Source organism: Manis pentadactyla, chromosome 13 (genome assembly GCF_030020395.1).
Source record: "Manis pentadactyla isolate mManPen7 chromosome 13, mManPen7.hap1, whole genome shotgun sequence".
NCBI lineage: Eukaryota > Metazoa > Chordata > Mammalia > Pholidota > Manidae > Manis > Manis pentadactyla.
The window spans coordinates 79,089,386-79,094,908 of record NC_080031.1 but is presented as its reverse complement, the minus strand read 5'-3'; the positions used below and the strand labels follow the sequence as shown (position 1 = coordinate 79,094,908).

The window sequence follows — 5,523 nt, the reverse complement described above, 5'->3', positions numbered from 1 at the left end:
AGGGGTTAAAATTTAAAATATATAAAGAACTCATACACTTCAACACCAAAAAACAAATAACCTAATTAAAAAACGGGCAGGTGCATGATAGCTCTCCAAAGAAGAAATACAGAAGGCCAGCAGGTACATGAAAAGATGATTAGATCACTAATAATCAGGGAAGTGTAAATCAAAACCACAATGTGCCTCATGCCAGTTAGAATGGACACTGTCCAAAAGACAAGAAAGAACAAATGTTGGCAAGGATTTGGGGAAATAGGAACCCTCCTATACTTTAGTGGAGGTGGGAATGTAAATTTGTCCAGCTACCATGGAAAGGAGTATAGAAGGTCCTCAAAAATCTGTAAATAGAAATAAATATGAACTACTAATTCCAATTCTAGGAATTTACCCAAAGAAATCAAAATCCCTGATTAGAAAAGATATATGCACCCCTATGTTTATTCCTGCATTATTGACAATACCCAAGTTATGGAAGCAACATAAATGTCCATTAGTAGATGGATAGATAAAGAAGAAGTGGTACACATTCACAATGGAATAGAGGGTATTATGCTCAGTGAAATAAGTCAGGTGGAGAAAGACAAGTACCAAATGATTTCACTCCTAAGTGGAGTATAAGAACAAAGGAAAACTGAAGGAACAAAACAGCAGCAGAATCACAGAACCCAAGAATGGACTAACAGTTACCAAAGGGAAAGGGACTGGGTAGGATGGGTGGGAAGGGAGGGACAAGGGCGTTGAAAAAGAAAGGGGCATTTCGATTAGCGTGTATAGTGTGTGGGGGGGCATGGGGAGGGCTGTGCAACACAGAGAAGACAAGTAGTGATTTTACAGCATCTTACTATGCTGATCGTGATTTAATGGGGTATGTAGGCGGGACTTGGTGAAGGAGGGAGCCTAGTAATCATAATGTTCTTCATGTAATTGTAGATTAATGATACAAAAAAAAAAAAAGAAATCCTGACATTTGCAACAAAATGTGGAGACCTAAAGGGTATTATGCTCAGTGAAATAAGACAGGTGGAGAAAGACCAGTACCATATGATTTCAATTATTTGTGGAATATTTAAAAAAGCAAAACAGAAGGAACAATACAGAAGTAGACTCAAAGACACCGAGAAGTGACTAGTGTTTACCAAGAGGGAGGGGTTGAAGTAGGTGTGGGGGGGAGGGGTGGGGGATAAGGGGCAAATAACTCACTCTCATAAATTATTTATGAGGATGATAGTAAAGCATGGATTATATATTCTACAACATCTTTCTATGTTGACAGTAACTGTAGCAGTTGGAATGAAGATTTAATAATGTAACTTTTAAAGCACAGTCCTGTGTACTTGAAACCAACATAAGATTGTATATCAACTATACTTTAACAAGAATAAATTTTTTAAAAATGGACCAGCACTTTAGCTGAACTAAACATACCTTCCAAAGATGGAAATGTGTACAATGTATTTTATTTTACTTTTCTCTCCTAGTATTATCTAAATATCATCCACCAACAGCTCCTGTAGTTAGGGATAAATGCACATGCTGCAATTCATAAAATAACTGACATCAAAGCTTTTTATGTCTTTGTTTCAAATCCCTGTGTAACTCTTCTCCATGACAAAGTTAGCCGACCACTTAGAAATCATTAGAACAAGTTTTCTTTCTCTAGCATTTAAGGCCTAGGTGAAGGATATTCAATTATGAAAATGGTTGTATGCTCTTATAAAAGCAGAATTTACCAGTTCCCAGGTTAATTATGTACCTCTTTACATATAGCAGTTCAGTCAAGTAGTGGTGTTAGGCTTGATTAGTTGTAAAAATACTGAAAGAAACAAACCATAAAAGTATTAGATTGAATAACATTCTGAAAAATATTGATGCATTCAGCTTGATGTATTGGTAACTATTTAGAGATGCACCATGGTTTCTTGTGTTTAGGGAAATGGTTTTATAGTTTTGGTGATAGGTCAGATTGTACGGTCGCTCAGGCTTCCATCAGATTTAATTAGCCTGATATCACAGTAATATGAGCAGTTAATCCATGGGATGAGGTAGACTAATGGAAAATTCTCGTTTAAATATTGGGAAGAAGACCTGGATCAAAAATTTTTATTGACTTTATGTTTCAATTCAAATCAATCTCTTAAAAAAAGAACTTTACATCATGATAAATGTAAAATGGGGCAATATTTTGTTGATTTTAAAAACAGATATTTATGAACTCAGACACTTTTATGATTTGTAAATGATAGCCTAAAACTAGAAAAAAATAGATAACCACAAAAATCAGTTAACTTATTGAAGAATTGTTGCTGTGAAAAGGTCTTGAACCTAAATTCAATAAGTGAGTTATCGTTTCCCAGATGAGAGGAAATCTACTGTGCTTTCATAATGAAGAAAGCATGGGCAGAGTGTCAGCTTTTGATTAAGCAGAGAGCTTTATTTGGGGTAAGGAGACAGAATCAGGGCGTCAAAACATTGGGTGCTGCCATAATGAGGTCTGAAGAGGTCTACTTACATAATCCGTTCTCCTGCCATTCGCACAAGGACGCCTACTTTTGAGGTTATTTTTTGTTTTGTTAATTCAATGTGCTTGTTAAAGACATTCAACAGTGAAAAGTACATTATTCTATCCTTTCTTGTCATTTTTACATTCCACACTCCTTTACATTTGTTTCCTTTGTGATATGAAGCCCAGAACTGTCTAAAATAGCATATTTGCTTTGTTAATACATCTCTTACTGACCTGATGCATTTTAGAATATAAAATTTTGAAGATATTTGTCCCGAATTTATTCAAGGTTGTTCTACTCCTTTCCTTGGGATAACTTTCTGGGTCATCATGGTATTTTGTCCATTTGTATTTTTTTCATTAGATCCTTTTCATTAGTTACAATCAGGGACTGCTTTAAGTTTTAGATAAGCATTTACATTGTGCTTTGATAGCCATTTTCCTTTTCATTCTGTGGATGCCAATTTTCAAGTTATTGCATTAACTTTACTATTTAGTGAGTTTGTATCATACATTTTTGGTTAAATTAGTTCAGGTAAGATTGTTGGGCACATTGATATATTTTACATCCACTCTATTAACACATATTTTTTTCCTTTTCTTTATATCAGGGGAAAGCACAAGCACAATCCCCCACTACCACAAATTATGGAGTCAAGTTTCACACATTTGGGGAAATAGCAGGGGTCAGCATATCAGGAGTGCAAATGGATGAGCATTGCCTCGGGAAATCCAACTTGGTTATCATGGTATCTCTTCTGCTAGGTAAGTATTATCAACAGACATTTGACTAATACATTTATTTACTCATTAAACCAAGAGGGCTCCATAAACAATTTTGGAGGATTTGTGCTTTCTTAAAGGTTATGAAACCTCTCTTCAAAGGTTATCTCTAAAAATAGACTATTGCAGCTCTAATTAATCTCAATGGATTGGCCAAGATATTTATGAAAAACAAGGCATGAAGGGCCTTCAGCATCCCTGGAGGCTGCAATTTGTAGTTCCCCTGAGATTTGTTAGAGATCAAATAAATCATTGCCCAACAGAAAGAGATACCCTAAAGAAACAGAAAAGCCAGTGCATTTTATTTCATGTCTTTAGAGTCAAAGTCCCTTCAGCTCCAAGAAAGGACTTTCTGGATTGTGCCTAATGAAAGAAATGGAAGGGTAATGGTATTACCTTTACAGCAGGGTGTCTTTGAGAAACACTGATATGTGCTGAGAGATACCCCATGTCTCAGTCATCAGTATATCTGTGTTTAATCATTGCTCATTCCGTTACTGGATTATGTTTTGATTTTAGACCCTATTGGGAAGAAAAAGATTTTTCCAGTTATATTGAAAGGTTTTAGTATTTAGGTATATTTACAGTATTTATTTAATATTTCCCAAGGTTTATTGACTATATTTGATACTGTGTTTTCTTACACTTTGATTATTTCACTTGGTTAATTAATAAGAACTCTGCAAGGTACAATCATTATATAAGGGTTGTATATATTTTAATTCAGTAAACTAATTTGTATCACTTTTTATAGCATATGAGGATTTCATTCTCTCACCGTTTTGTTTGTAGCATCATTTTACCCTTTGATCAATTGACTACAGGTCAGTGAAGCATGTTAGCAAACACAGACAATGGCAGCGCCTTCACAGAGTTCTTTCTGATGGACGTCTCAAGCTCCAGGGAGCTCCAAATCTTGCAAGGTCTGATATAATTAATGGTTTATCTGGGAGCTCTGGCTGGAAATCTTTTGACATTTACCATTATTGTAATAGATCCACATCTTCACTCCCCCATGTACTTTTTTATGGGCAATTTAGCCCTCATAGATTTTGGCTACATCTCAGTTACTGTTCCCAAATCAATCATGAATTCTCTAATGTGCAGTAAATTGATTTCTCTCAGAGAATGTGCTGCTCAGACTTTCCTACATATTTTCTTTGGATCTGCAGAGTTCTTTTCCCTTGTGGTCATATCCTATGACCGCTATGTTGCCATTTGCCACCCTCTGCACTATGGGCTCACCATGACCCCATGTCTGTGCACACAGGTGGCAGGTGTCTCACGGAACATTGGGCTGGTCTATTCTGCTGTCCACACAGGGACCATGTTCAGTCATCCCTTCACAAAGTCCAATGTGATTCACCACTTTTTCTGTGATGTGCCTCAAATTATGAGCATAGCATCCAAGGCTGTGTAGTTTTCTGAGTTTGTGGCCCTCACTATAAGTTCTTGCCTCATGTTATTCTGCTTTGTCATCTTTTTAACCTCATATGTTTACATCTTTCCAACTGTGCTCCAGATACATTCTGTAGAAGGCCGGAGCAAAGTGCTGTCAACCTGCCCTCCCAAGATAGCGACATTTATTCTCTTTATAGTTTCTGAATTGTTTGGTTGTTTTGGTGATATTTCCAACTCATCAAGTATTCAAACCCTCCTCACAGCTATGTTCTACTCCGTGGTGCCCCCCTTAGTTAACCCCATCATCTTTAACCTGAGTAACAGGGAGATTAAATCTGCTCTCAACAGAATGTTTAAAAGAGCTTTTCAGTTTCACAGAAGAGATATTGTCCCTTAATGGGAAGTTAATGTTTCAATAATTAATGAATTTATGTATACAAAACACATTTTTTGTGTATAAACACATTACCATAGAAATTATAAGTTATTTGGTCATTTGATAAAGAAAAAGATGGATCTATTAATAAATTAGCAGTAGATAATTATGCAGTTAATAAAGAAAAATCTTGCTTACTATTACTTATATACCCTCTTTTTAGTTACTACTTATTTTGTGGTATGTAGTGGATATTTTGTGTTGTAGTAGCCCCATGGTTTTGTAAGTTAATAACACCTACAATGATAATTTCTGTGCCATATGTACAAAGGTGAGAAAAAATTCAGTTTATTTTTCTGTAAAAATCACCCATATGTATAATTTTATACCAAAAACAATTTTTTCATCTAGTCTTTTTGTTTCAGTGCATTTCCACATTCTATAGATAAACAGATAC

At 35.5% G+C, this 5,523-nt stretch overlaps 1 non-coding gene across 1 annotated transcript; it reads right to left on the bottom strand.

Annotated features, from left to right (window-relative positions):
• Positions 1 to 3,114: 3,114 nt before the first annotated feature.
• On the bottom strand, positions 3,115 to 3,279 carry LOC118923349 (U1 spliceosomal RNA). The gene has a single exon (XR_005029181.2). It is a non-coding gene; the product is annotated as a U1 spliceosomal RNA (small nuclear RNA).
• Between the last annotated feature and the right edge of the window lie 2,244 nt (positions 3,280 to 5,523).